Source organism: Ambystoma mexicanum, chromosome 3p (genome assembly GCF_040938575.1).
Source record: "Ambystoma mexicanum isolate Mex_15411 chromosome 3p, UKY_AmexF1_1, whole genome shotgun sequence".
Classification (NCBI taxonomy): domain Eukaryota; kingdom Metazoa; phylum Chordata; class Amphibia; order Caudata; family Ambystomatidae; genus Ambystoma; species Ambystoma mexicanum.
In genome coordinates, this window is record NC_090925.1 from 757,875,248 (window position 1) to 757,889,985 (window position 14,738).

Here is a 14,738-nt window from a genome sequence, read left to right on the forward strand (position 1 = left end):
AGATATGTGGTGAAGGTGGAAACTTCTTAAGAAACATATCTTATGAAACTAAATATAAATACATAAAAATGTATATTTTATTAAATCAACAGAAGAGTATTTAACATAAGCAAGATATATTTTATTAACAAAATAAATATTGCATTTTTGTAACAAATGATGAATTGTGTGATATACTAAAAGTTGAAAAGAACTAAAAACCTTTAATCGTAAAGAAGTTCTACGTCATTGACCCAAACAGACTCAATAACATTCAGCACTTGAGCCCGCCTAAAAAAGTAATTTTGGACCAAGCATCAAAATACCCTACTGAAATGATATACTTCAGCTCCCACAATGAATAGCAGCAGGGTGGATCCCCAGTGCCATATGCTTAAATATACCTCTTTGGATATGATTAAAAGAAAAGCGGTTCATCAGGAAGGGAATCAGGGTACTTACTGCCCACTTCTCTGAAAGTCATACATCGGTTCTCTGTCGGTGTACACTGATTGGGGCTGCAGATCTCCTCCGAGCATTCATAACACATCAGTGATCCAACTGGGATGAGACGGAGAAAGTAAAAAGGGAAGAGGAGCCGAGAAAGGGAGACATATGAGATGCAATGTAAGGAGAGATGGGAAGAATGAGAGATGAGACTTGGAGATAAAAAGAGTAAAAAGGGAGGTTGAAGAAAGGCAGAGAGGAAGAGGAATTGGTTACATGTGATTTTAACGAATGAATACATCAAGAATGCATTTTCAACAAACCTAAAACAACGCAAAGATATCGAATTTCTTTATTTTTTTATTTCAGGGGTTCATTGGGGGGTCTGTTTCCCTATGTTTAAAACCCAACCAAACCCAACCCCACCTATTTTAACCACTTACCCCGCCCCCACATGTTTTTTTTAAAATTGATACTATTGTCGTTGTTTTAGTTTTAGTTAAAATTGAATTCATTATTTTCAATTTGTTTAAATCACTCCATACCGAGGAACTGATCAAAAAGGAGGCAAAACAAATTGGAAGACAAAGGGAGTGCATTGAGTTTGCTGCAAAACCTGGGGAACTTTTGTTTTGTACAAATACATAGTGTGACTGCTCCCAAGAAATCCATACAATCTCTCTATATATAAAATAATAAACAGAACGATATAATGGTTCTCAATCACCGAACAACCACTTTGAAAAATAAAACATTTAAACTGCGATAAGGTAATGAGAATGAAGAGGAAAGCAACACATGGAAAGTGAGACATAGTAGAGAGAAAAAAGATAATAAGAGAAGAAAAAATATAGTACAAACATCGGACAAAAGAGGATTAAAAGAGAAAAGGAATAAAGAACAGTGGGAGAAATGGGGCGGGAACGTGAGAAAAAGCGGTTGAATGGGGAGAAACTGAGCGACAGGAAAAATGGAAATGAGAACAACAAGATGGCAAGTCATTGATAAAAGAAGAGATAGGAGGATAGTAAATAAAGAAATATAATGTGGGGATAAGAAGAAGAACAGGCTGATATTGGGAGAATAAGAAACAACTGGGGACAAAGGGTGAGAAATGAATAGTAAACGGTCAGAAAAATATCAAATAGTGAGAAAGAGAAATGGGGAGAGGAACAGTATTGGGGATGAGATGGTCCTATCCCACCCCCTTAGCCTTTCCCACAGTAAATAGAGCATGTGTAGGCCAAGGGGGGGAGAGACACCCACCCTCATGAGACGTCCTCTTAGGATATAACATAGACGCTTATACGAATAATGCAGCTCACAGTTCGGACAACGGACACCAATTTGTATTAGAGCAGACACCATCTTTTTTACTATGCCCAAAATCAGCCCTTTGTAAACTCAGCTCTCCCTTCCCCAGCACCTCGCACAGAGAGCCCAAGACACCGCCACCCCCTGCCAGCTCAGTGCGAGCCTTGTTCTCACGGAAGTCCAGTCATTTATTGTTGCGATTGTTAAGTATCACTTCCACAGAAAGTGCTCCCTGCAGAGCGTGAGAACGAAGCAGGTCCCTGCACAAGTGCCCATCCATCTGCACTAAACTGCCCATGCCCTCTCAACCCCCACAAGTCCTCTCTATCATGTTGATACACATCTGACCCCCTCGCACTGACCATTCCAGAACACCCACCATAAACTTAATCCTGTGCCACAGTATATTCTCCCCAAACTATCACGCGTCTGTTCGTATCATGAAGCATCAGGGAACATAAATAGTACATCAAACCTGCAGGGTAGACGCCTGGGAGCGGGCCCCCGATATCAATGAAGCCCTGACTGTATATTAGCCCATTTTCTCTAAGTACCCCCATTCATGCCAAGACTTTTATGGTCGCCATTATTTTCATATTATCAGTTCCTGTTGTTTAGCTTAGCTAGTTAGAAATTTCTCACATTTGTCCTGACCTTCACCGCGGAGATGAGCCTAGCTGACCCACGTGCCACTCGATCGATTGGGAAACAATGGACAATTGCAGACTGGCATCCCCTATAGAGCAGGCTGTGCCATACGGCCCCACCAATCCACACTGTGATTTTGTACTGTATGTAATGATACAATTTCTTATAATGTGCTGCCTGTGTAACTTTTGGCAGAGTGCTCTCGGACAGCAGAGTTCTTTGCTTGCATACTTTACTTTATATAAAGTGCGTTATCCTTGCAACTTTTCTCTTGGTCTCATTCCCTGACGGGGCGTGTTATCATACTTTTGCATTTGTGAGGACACATGTTTGGGTGTCCACCTTCATTTGGTGACCCCTTACTGTGATTTCCTCGAGTCCCCCATACCTGGAGTGAGAACCAGGGCTTCTCCGTCAAGACCGCGCCCACCTATGGCAGATCCGTCCCCAAAAACAAGTACGAAGAAGAAAGGTTCTTGTGGGTTCCTGCTTTGCTAATGGCCTGCTGCTTGCCTGAGCCGGGTGCAGCCCCACAGAGAGGTCCAAACGTTGTGGACAGACCGCGAATGGAGGCTCTTGGAAGAACACATGCACGTGAGTATAAATTGCAAGGACAAAGAAATGGTGGGATTTGGGGAATATTGAGCGGTATGATTGAAGGAAGCACTCAAGGGTTGAATGTGAATGAATTGTATGATTATTGAAGCAAAGCGCTTTTTCTTTTTTATGGCCATTAGTTTTTTAGTAAAGAAATAAGGAGAAAATACAGAGGAGATGTGGGAACCTAGCTCCGAGAGGGGGTGGAAGGCGGTGCCACGGTGCACCGTCCCGACCACTGTGGAGAATAAATATGGAGATAAAAGTAGGAGCCCCATGTAATTGGAGGGCTCGGGAATAAGTAGTGGCTATTGTTTTAACTTGTTATTTTAGCTTGTTGTTTTCAGTGTCTTTTATATATGTGGAGGAAGGCTCAGGAGGAGCAGACGTGATGTGAATGAGGAGTAAGTGAGAAAGTGAATATTGCTCTAAAAACAAGGGGGTGGGGTGTATGTTTTTTGTTCTTTGTTCTTGGTTCTTGGTCTGTTTTTGGTGGTTTTTAAACTGTTCCATGTTCTTTGTACTTAATTGTGCAGTATATGGTGATGTTAAGGATAGATGTTATAACATGTTATTGATTGTTGCAAAAAGAAGGCTTCAAGTATAACAAAGGGGGCACAGGGAAGAAAAAGCCCTTTAAGTATTGAGGGAACTGAACACAAAAGGTAAAAGATCCGTAACCATGGGGATGGACACCCCTTTATCCCATTTTTGCAAGCACCTCCCACTCTATAGTGAACAAATTAAGAAGTATCATGGTCAATGGGTGGCAGAAACCAAGGAAGAGGGATTGTTACATGCTTGGCCGGAGGATGGGTCATTTGATAAAGGAACATTAGAGCACCTATCCACGTATCTGACAGCGAAGTAGAAAGGGAAGCAACTCCAAAACAGAAGGCAGGTGTTAGATTTGTGGAGAATGTTCAAAGAAACTCCTGCCACAAATAAGAGGGAAAAAGGGTCAGAGGTGCCAGCAGTAATGAAGGGAGACAAGCGAGGAAAGGAGAAGGGGGAAGAGAAACCCAAGAAAATGTATCCATTACTCACAAGACCAGCAGAGGGGTATACAAATCCAACCTATGTATCTGGGGGAAGTATGCCAAATACACCCAGAAAGGCCCCACCGCCACCTTATGACCCATCAACTACCACCCCTGCCCTCACTGGAGTAAGTATCCAAGATCTTTTGGTGGCATTAACCTCCACCCATACAGAATTAGCTTGACTACGAGCTGTGTGTGAAGCAACACGAGGGTCAGGGGAAAGGCCCCAACCACCAAGGTGGACCCTTCCCATACCAGAAGATGACTGGAAATCAGCAGACCTCCTTTTCAGGATTGACAGTGCGCCCATACGGCTGGTATGAGTAGAACGGGAAGGGGAAACTGATAGTTTGGGATACAACACTGTGGCCTTGGTGAGGGATGAAGAGTATTGGAGTGATTTTGATGAATCGGGAGAAGGTGCTGTGGGAGGGATACAGCAGTTGTAGTGGGCCACGCCTAAAGTGGGAGAGACATGGGAAGGGAGGCTCCAAAACAGATTGGGAAGAATGGCCCTAGCAAAAAAGAAAGGGACAGGGTTGAACGGGGTGGGGGGAGGTGAAATCAAAGCTTCAAATGCCCCTTATCCATAAGGAGAAGAGCACCCCCACTATGTAGCCTGGGCACAGATGGACAAAAATAATCTCTTAAAGTCCCTCCCCCCACACACGGCGGGTGCGGGAAAATGGATCTACACCTTTGAGAAAAACACTGCGGGTGTGCCCCTTGCTATAGGAGATAGTAAAAGCCTTTTGGTGTCTGCAGTAGGAGATCAATAAGACTCAGTGGGTGAAAGCAGGTTTCCCATGGGTGACTATAAGTAACAACATTCATGATGGCCATAATTTAATAATGTTCGAGCACAAGTGCAGGATGCCCTGCGGAGGACCTTTCCTGACACCCCGACTTACATTCCATAATCCAGTGCATTATGGGGGATCAGGAAGGTGCTGCGCAGTTCATTCTCCGGGTCCAAGAGATGTGGCGAGTGGAGACAGGCACCGCGTGGAACCAGTCGACCTCCCTATTTTATTTCATTAGTAAGAGAGGCCTTCTAAAAGAAGTACAGAAGGCCCTTGACAAAATAGCAGGGATAGAATCCAAAGGTTGGCCTGAGATCAGGGCATTATAATACACCACTGTAGGGAGAGTGGTCTGGCACTCATGGTGTGGGGAGGCTGAAGTGCTGATCTCCAGCCGTGATCCTAAAATCTGATCCTCTAACGGCAGTCGGCACCTACAACTAAGTGAAGGACACCCAGAGGCTGATAAAGCAATTCTTAGCGTGTACATGCCAAGCGCGAACAAAATCGGAGCTGGGAACAACAAGGTAGACCTCCTGAAAAGACTCCCCCCTGGGTCTCTCAAGATGGCAGCCGAAACCTGGAGCCTGTGCCGATTTGGGGTGATGGGCGAGGAACTGCGGCCAGTCTACTGAGGAACCAACTACTTACCAGGTAAGCCTTGTGCGGGCCCTCCCAGTGTGTGACAAATATCTTGTGCTGAGTGCTGGGTCGTGAGTGCAAAAAATAAACAGACCCAGAACGCGATAGGAGTCGGACAGTCCTGAACTGCTGCTGCTGGAGAGGTACAACGGCTGCAGTGGTGCCATGGACGGCGAGCGCTGCAGTAAAAGCAGAGCTGAGGCGCTGAGGCACAAACAAGACTCAGACAGGTCCGAGGACGAACCTGGACTGAAGCGAAGAGCCAAGCTGCACACGGAGCGTGAACTGACCTCCCAAACGCCAGACGACGAACAGCTGTGGCAGCCCCAGGGAAGTCAGGAACCGAAGCTTCATTGCCCAGTGAGAGCGGACTGCCGCAGAAGTAGAGAGGGTGGCCCGGAGGAAAGCTGCAGCGTGGAACGAAGAGCAGTAACAGCCAGCCCTAACACGAGTGAGGTGAGAGGCATACTATTGTGGGGCCATTAACAATTGGAGCCATAAACTACTCCACTTAGCGGCAATGCTTTTCACTTCCTGAGCACTGAGTAGAGGGTGCGAGGTGGGCCCCCCTCCAAACGCCCCTGCATGAAAGTGCTGCTATTACGGGCTTCAAGCCTCAACAATTGCACACGCTACCTTCCAGGGGGACCCTGAACAACCAACCGATCTACGCTGACAAGGAGCATTCCAGCGGATAGTGCGCTGTGCAGCACTTAGACCACTGCAGCTGGCTGAGCTGGGCACTACTAGGGACTGTGTGGAAACACCCGAGGGGCACCTGATCTCAGCAGTAATCTCAAGTCGTGTGACTGGAAGGAACATACTGCATACCCTCTGGATAGCGGAGCCTGCCATACAATACACACCTGAATCATACCAACTAGCAAAAGCACAACAGAACTCCAACACAGCTGCCTGAGCCATTGACGTGTGCCCCACTCTTCACCTTAGAGCTGCCTAACACAACTTGGCAACCCGTTTAACGCACACAGGCACAGAAGGAAGTAAAAAACCTCACTGATGCACGCAACAAATTATCGACAAAGAGCTAGACACCCAGCAGACGCGGACCGTATGGTCCAAGGATGAAGCGCGAAGAGGCACATTCTGCAGGCAAGAGAGCCAGATAAGGGGCTGAGGATGTAAGAAGGCTAGGACCAAACTGGTGGTTGGCACAACAATGTAGTTTGTCCGGCAGCATTGGGTGAGCACTGACAAACAAGCATCAGCAAACAAAGCCTCAGCAACTAGACTGGCATTGCGCAGTAACTCAGGAAGGTGATGTGAGAAGAGAGACTGCACAGCAAATAAATGCAAGGTGGTGGAGCTTCGAATCACTCCAACAACAAGAGCAAAGTGCTGATAAGCAGACAGCAAGTCTCCTGGCATTGGGCAAGACAGACACAAACAAGTGAAACTTAAAGGAGCCCTGCCAATAGACACAACCGTACCGCAGAACCAACAATAGGGAGAAGCAACTGTGCGTGCAAAGAGCTAGGCATAGAAGATACCAAACTGATACACACAGAGTCCAAAACGAAAGGTGGGGCACAAACGACTCGGACCCACTGCCCGGATAATCGCCCCGTGGAACACTCAAACAACAATGCCATCCAATAAAGACAAATCAAAGACCACAATGATGGACTCCTTTGCAGTGACGAAAACACGGCCCACACAGCAGGAAGGCGCAACTGCACCCGAGACCCACAAAACATCAGACGCAGAAAGCCGAGACGGTCAAGTACTAGATGTCATTGCAGCTTTGAGAACATTTATAGACACGAAGATAGATGAGATCAATTCAGATATGCAATTGATGAGACAAGATGCGCGAAACTTTACGGAGAGGGTAGCAGTCACTGAAACTGGACCCCAGTATACAACGGAGGCCACGGTGGACCTGAAAACCAGAGTACTTGAACTGGAAAGAAAATTCGCAATGCTGGAAGCGAGATCTGAGGAAGCTGAAGGGCGAGCTAGACGCAGCAATATACGACTACTGGGGATTCCGGAAGGCACATAGGGCTCCAACCCGACAAGATATGTGGAGACCGTGATACAGCAGAAAATAGGTGCAGACAAGTTATCACAGGGTTTTGTTGTTGAACGAGCTCACAGATCACTTCAGAAAAGACCACCAACGGGCTCATATTACGCTCCATAATCGCAAAGATCCTCAACTTTCAAGACAGAGAGATCATACTCAAACATTCCAGGGAGGGCGGTGTGATTGAGCGTGGCACCTCTAAGATAACCATCTACACCGACTACACGCCGGCTGTACAGAGTGCAAGAAACTCCTTTGTCATGATCAAGGCACGACTCAGGCAGCTAAATCTGAAATATATGCTACTGTACCCGTCTAGATTGAAGATAATTCACAAAGGGAGAGCCATATTTCTGGAGACACCAGCAGCAGCCCAGATGTGGTTGGAGCACAACAACCTAGCGGAAGGGAAAGAACCGGTCACTTGAAGAGCTGGAATGCAAACTAACACGTGGCCGTTTGGGAAAGCGGCTGCACTGGAACTCTACTAACGAACTGCACATTGAAGATCCATGGATGTCGAGATACCACACTAAGCAGAAACGGCTCAGAGACATGCTCGGCCTCCCTGCCAGAACACCAGGACCTAACCAACGAAACAACCAGTGCAGGCCCATTGCCAGAATGTGAACCCTTGCGCTCAATGCCCTGGAAGGGACAAGATGGCGCTGGGGCGCCCGAGCGTGGCAGACATGATGCATTCGCTGGGTGCAGTTATTTGGTTTGTGTTTATTGTTATTATTGTTCTCAATGTTTTAAAGTCTTTGGGCTGAGAAGGGATGGAGGGTTGGGGGCCATAAGCAATGACAACAACTGGGGAATGGGGACTCAGAACATAGAGGGAGCAGCTTCAAATGGCGACCAGCGATTTGGGACGTCGACTAAAGATGCGAATGCAATGAATAATGGCAGCACAACTTAAAGTAATGAACTGGAATGTGAGAGGGATGGGCACCTACCTACGCAGGAATCGAGTCAAATCCTACCTGCACAGAAAAAAGGAAGACGTAGCCTTACTCCAAGAAACACACCTCACGGCAGAAGCCATGGCTAAATTAAAAGACCACTGGGGGGAAACGGACACGGGAAGCATACTCCAAGTATGCAAGGGGAGTGTTCACTTGGGTTAATCCCAGGGTGCCCTTTAGAGTATTGGGTGTGGAAGCGGATAAAGAGGGAAGGTATATGGTACTCTGGGGCACCATTGAGCAGACGGAGAGCTGTATAGTGAACTCCTATTTTCCTAATCATGGTATACCCGTCATGATCTCTGCTTCCAAAAGATCAGGACTTGCCCGACTCCCTTGGAAGCAGACCCATAACCCCGGTTCCGAGTGCCAGCCAGTCCCAATTGGGACCTTTTGGACCCTGTCCTGGCGCCAGTGGCACCAGGCTCATAAAGATGCCCAGTCCCAGCGCTGGAAGCGCCGGGCTCATAATGCTTGGGTGGACTTACCTGCAGCAGACCATGCTGCTTACTTACCTGCCAGTTGAGCCCCTGATCCTCTTCTGTTTGGGACTACTTTTCCTGTTGGGTGGGGCAGGAGCCACTCCCTAGGTTCAGAACACTGGAACTCTTCTGGAAAGCAGGAACTCTTTTCTTACCTAGGCGTGGCTGTGGAAGGAGACACCTAAGCACTACAGGAGGCTATTTAAACCACACCCGATGGATGAATCTTGCTTTGCGTTATTCTGCATTCTCTGCAGCAGAACGCTCATCGTGTCTTCTGCTTCTGATCCTGGGCCTAAGGGAACAAAGGCTTACCATCCTGGAATCCAGTCTTCAGCAGCACCTGTAAAGACAAAGAAAGAACAGGTTAGCACTACGGTCTTCCGTGGCAGCGCATCTCTTACCTGGTCCATCGGCTGTCACCAACGCCTCGCGCTGCATTCCGGCATCTGAAAGACAAAGGCTTACCTACTCTTCGCATGCTCCGGAGGTCTTCGCACTGCATTCCGGCATCTGAAAGACAAAAGCTTACCAGCGCTTCGCACGCTGCGGAGGCCTTCGGCGCTGCATCCCGCATCTGAAAGACAAAAGAAGGTGCGTTTAAAGACATTGGGCAACTTTATTACTCACGTGCCATTACTCCTTCCCACGCCGAATCCAGTGGGTATTCCAGCACCCTTCAGCTTCTCTAAAGCTCCGAACTTGTACCTGCAAGATAAAAGGGAAAGTTAGTGCGCATCGTGAAGCAGGCTACAAGCGCTTACTTACGTGCTTCCAGGCGCTGCTATTCCTCACGTGGGTTCGATCCTCAACTCTCATCAGCCCGCCATCCGCCATCGCCGGAACCCTGCAAAACAAGAGATATCATTACAAAAGACTTTTAAGACATTTGAAGTGCCCATAACTTACCGTTCGTGCAGTTAACGACGGACAGCAGTCCTCTGAGGTGAAGAGGCCTCACCCTTATCCAGTGAAGAAACTGGTTACGGCACCCTGCCCCAAGGCAGATGGAGAGCTCGGCGTTCACTTACCTAAGGTGAGGGTGTTAACCTTTGGGGTTCTACAGGAGAAGAGAAAGGGAAGAGGAGAGAGGCACCCAATAACCCCAGTTCATTAATCCCATATTTTCTATCTGCAGACATCTTACTCTTCGAGTCAGACATACAGTGCACAGAGGTCCAGCCCAAAGAGCCAACCGTGTGTTACACATCACCTTTGAAGATACGGCATTCACCCAGTCAAGACCGGCGCCTCTGCGGGAATCAGGTGAGCGTTACAGAACGCAAAGCCAATCGCAAAACTCCCACCCAGGTGCTATGGAAACCTCGGATACCGACCAGCTAGCCCAGTTACTTGGGGAACTAAGAGCAGAAGTGCATGCAGCCCGTCAGGAAACGAATGCTCTAAGAAGGGAACTGATTATTTCCAAGGCGCGAACAGACGATCTCGCTAGACAATTGCTACAGTCACAAGCCGGACAAACTCCGTTACCCGCATCAGGGGCAAATCTTCCTTCAACATCCTCTACGAACCCAGTGCAGATCAACCTACCTGGGAATGTACCTCTGGCTCCGCCCGAACGATTTTCTGGTGACCCAAAGAGGTTTGCAGTATTTATTAATCAGTGCCGGTTGCACTTCTTATGCCGGCCAGCAGCCTTTCCAACTGATCCAGTAGCTTTCGTGCTTTCGTACCTTAGTGGCAATGCGGCAGACTGGTTGATCCCTCTAGTTAATCAAGATGATCCGGTTCTCCATGATTTCCAAGCTTTTCAGCTCAGTATGGAAAAACTGATTGCAAGACATTCACAGGGGCAGGCCTTGGACAATGAGCTCCTTTCATTGCGACAGGGTAATCAAGACCTTTTGGCTTATATTGCGTCTTTCAACAGACTGATAGTGGAAACTCGATGGCCTGAGGACAAAAGGATTACGCTGTTTTATAGAGGTCTACGTGGAGAGCTCAAAGATGTGTTAGCCCAAGTAGTGAATCCCCCGCAAGACTGTTCGGACTATATTGACTTAGTCGTTCAAATTGACCACAAACTGCAGAACAGGAAGGCCGATCGTTCCAAGTTTGATGCTCGAGTATTTTCCAAACCACCAACTCCTACCAAAGGAGTAGACTCCGGGGAACCCATGCAAATAGGGGGCCTGAAAGGACCACTAACACAAAAGAAGCGGGAAAGGAGAAAACAGCTGCAATTATGCCTCTATTGCGGAAACTCGGGGCACTTTCTTCGAGAGTGTCCGGTGAAACCAGCCAAGAAGGCAGTAGGAGCTGCAGTTACCAGGGTCACAAACTCTGAGCAGGGAAACAACCTCGCCCGACAAGAATAGAGGTCCTCTTGCCGAGCGTTAAAACCAGTTCCGTGACCTCGCATTTCGTGATACCTATGGTCCTCATTAGCCCTGAACATCCGGATCGATTACATGCGATTGAAGCTTACGTCGACAGCGGTGCCATCGGCAATTATGTGGATCATGAAATGGTTTTGAGGATGAATCTGACTCTTTGTCCAAAGGCTGTAAAGGACGTCATTACTACGGTGGATGGTACGGAGATAGCCTCCGGACCAGTAACGCATACCACCCAAGAAGTGACGCTAGTAAGTCAAGATGGACACCATGAGAAGATCGTGTTCGATGTGATCAAGGCCCCTCAGTTCCAGATTATTCTAGGAATTCCTTGGTTAGAGAAGCACAATCCTCAGATCGATTGGCGAGCAAGAACGGTTCAGTTTCCAGAATGTGTCTCTACTTGTCACCCTCGACCTGGTGTTGCACTGGCAGCAATTTCCTCAGAGGCTCCCCAGTTACCTCCTGAATACCTAGAATTCCAAGATGTTTTCCGGAAGGATCAGGCTAACTCTCTACCTCCTCATAGGTCTTATGACTGCCAGATAGACCTGATACCTGGATCTACTCCTCCTTGTAGTAGAATTTATGCCCTCACCGAGCCTGAGAATCTTCACCTCCGACAATACCTGGATCAATACCTAGCGAATGGGTTTATTCGTCCTTCCAAGTCCCCTGCTTCCTCAGCTTTGTTCTTCGTTCCAAAAAAAGAAGGGGACCTTAGAACTTGTATAGATTATCGCACCCTGAACCAGATCACCGTTAAGAATAGATATCCGTTACCTTTGATCCCTGAACTCCTGGACCAAGTCAGAAAAGCATGCATATATACAAAGCTGGATCTTAGAGGAGCCTACCACTTGGTACGAGTAAAAGAGGGCGATGAATGGAAGACGGCCTTCCGCACCAAGTATGGGCTATTTGAATATCAGGTCATGCCCTTCGGACTTTGCAATGCCCCGGCCGCCTTTCAATATTTTATGAACGATGTCCTCAGAGAGCTCATAGATGTGTGTGTTGTTGTTTACATTGACGACATCCTCGTTTATTCTTCATCGGAAACTGAACATCGGAAACACGTGAAAATGGTCCTCGAGAGATTGCGTCAACACAAACTTTTCGCTAAGTTGGAAAAATGTGTTTTCAACGTGACTGAAGTTGAATTCTTGGGATTCATATTATCACCTAGCGGAGTGCGTATGGATTCAAAGAAGGTTGATGCAATTCTCAAATGGCCATCGCCATCCTCCGTAAAAGGTGTTCAAAGCATGTTAAGCTTCGCTAACTTTTGCCGCAGGTTTATCCCCGAATTCTCTCGAATAGTCCAGCCCATCACCGCCTTGTTAAAGAAAAACAAACGTTTTGAATGGTCTACCGAGACGGAACAAGCTTTCCAGAATTTGAAGACTAGATTTATCTCTGCACCAATCTTAAAACATCCTCGCCCAGAACTCCCCTACATCGTTGAAACTGATGCTTCGAGCCTTGCCATGGGGCAGTTCTATCACAAAAGGACCCAGTAACCAATCAGTTGCATCCCGTGGCATTTTGGTCCCGCAAATTCTCGCCTCCTGAAATCAATTACACTATTACTGATAAGGAACTTCTAGCTATCAAGTCCGCCTTTAAGGCTTGGCGGCATTATCTTCTGGGGGCCCGACACACCGTTACTGTGATTACAGATCACCGAAACCTGCAATATTTGAAAACCGCAAAAGCTCAATCCTCTAGGCAACTCCGTTGGGCACTATTCTTTGCCGAGTTTGACTTCATAATTACCTATCGACCTGGTACAAAAAACGGTAAAGCTGATGCCCTTTCTCGGATGGGAGTGGAAGAACATTTGATCAATCCTAAACCTGTACCTATCATTCCCGAACAAAGAATTCTAGGTGTAATCGCCACACAATCCATAGAGGAAGTTAAGGATAAAGCCAGGCTACTGGTAACTCCAGCAGACATACAGAATTGGCATCTGCAGGGAAAGGACTTTACGGTGAAGGACAACCTATTATATTTCGAAGAACGGTTATACCTGCCCAGCACAGATTTACAGAAAAAGGTAATCTCTTGTTATCACGATTCTTTAATGGAAGGACATCCCGGTATGACCAAGACCTCGGAAAAGATCAAGCGCTACTTCTGGTGGCCGTCTTGGAAAAATGATATCAGAGACTTTATAATGTCCTGTGGAGTATGCGCCCAAAACAAGAGTCAAAAGCAAAAACCAGCCGGCCTCTTACGCCCTATTGACATCCCGCCTCGCCCTTGGCATACGCTTTCTATGGACTTCATCACCGATCTACCTCCATGCTCCGGATACAATACGATCCTAGTAATCGTGGACCTATTCTCCAAGATGGCGCATTTCATTCCACTCAAAGGCTTACCAACAGCAGCAACTCTGGCCCGAGAATTTCTCGAAAACATCGTCCGACTGCACGGTTTTCCTTCAGTTCTAATTTCGGATCGAGGTAGTCAATTTATTTCTCATTTTTGGCGAAGTTGCTGTCGGTCGGCTCAAATTGATGTGAGACTTTCGACCAGCCACCACCCTCAAACCGATGGACAAACCGAGAGGACCAATCAAACTCTGGAACAGTATTTGCGCTGCATGCTACAACAAACTGAAAAAACTTGGAAAGATATCCTTTGGATAGCCGAATATGCCTACAATAACTCTGTCCACTCGGGAACTGGGAAGACCCCGTTTTTTCTTTTATACGGTAGTCACCCTCGAACCTCGGGGTTGGATCCACTCCAAGATCTTGGAACACCAGCAGTAGACCACCTGCATTCTACAATCACCCAAGCCTTTAAGGAAGCCGTTTCTCACCTTCAAAGGGCTAAAGAACAATACAAGAAAGGAGCAGACCAACATCGGAAGGAAGCCCCCCAATATCAAGTAGGAGATCAAGTCTGGTTATCCACCAAATATCTACCTCTAAAAGGACCACGCACATTCAACCCAAGATACCTTGGTCCCTATTCCATCACTACCATAGTAAATCCAGTAGCGGTCAAGTTGGACTTGCCCCCTCACATGAACATACATCCGGTCTTCCACGTCTCTCTATTAAAACCTGTGCAACCTCAAACCCGACTAACTACATCTCCAAAACCTATTCTAGTTGATGGAGAACTCGAGTTTGAAGTCAAAAGCATCCTGGATTCCAAGATCTACAAATCTAAACTATTTTACCTGATTGACTGGAAAGGCTACGGTCCCCAAGAAAGATCCTGGGAACCTGCAGAATATGTCCACGCGCCTCATCTAATCAAAAGATTTCATCGAACATTTCCTAACAAGCCCAAACCCCCGGAGAAGCCCGGTTTGGGAGGGGCCTTGAGGGGGGGTGCTGTCATGATCTCTGCTTCCAAAAGATCAGGACTTGCCCGACTCCCTTG

General features: G+C 47.2%; 2 long non-coding RNA genes across 2 annotated transcripts in view; one reads left to right on the forward strand and one right to left on the reverse strand.

The window, feature by feature from the left end:
• LOC138580814 (uncharacterized) overlaps window positions 1-14,738 on the forward strand; it is a 126,867-nt gene that overhangs the window by 75,468 nt on the left and 36,661 nt on the right. The window lies entirely within an intron of this gene.
• LOC138580815 (uncharacterized) overlaps window positions 1-14,738 on the reverse strand; it is a 146,932-nt gene that overhangs the window by 54,882 nt on the left and 77,312 nt on the right. The window contains exon 2 of the long non-coding RNA XR_011304350.1: window positions 442-540. This is a non-coding gene — a long non-coding RNA (uncharacterized lncRNA). The remainder of the gene's footprint in view (window positions 1-441; window positions 541-14,738) is intronic.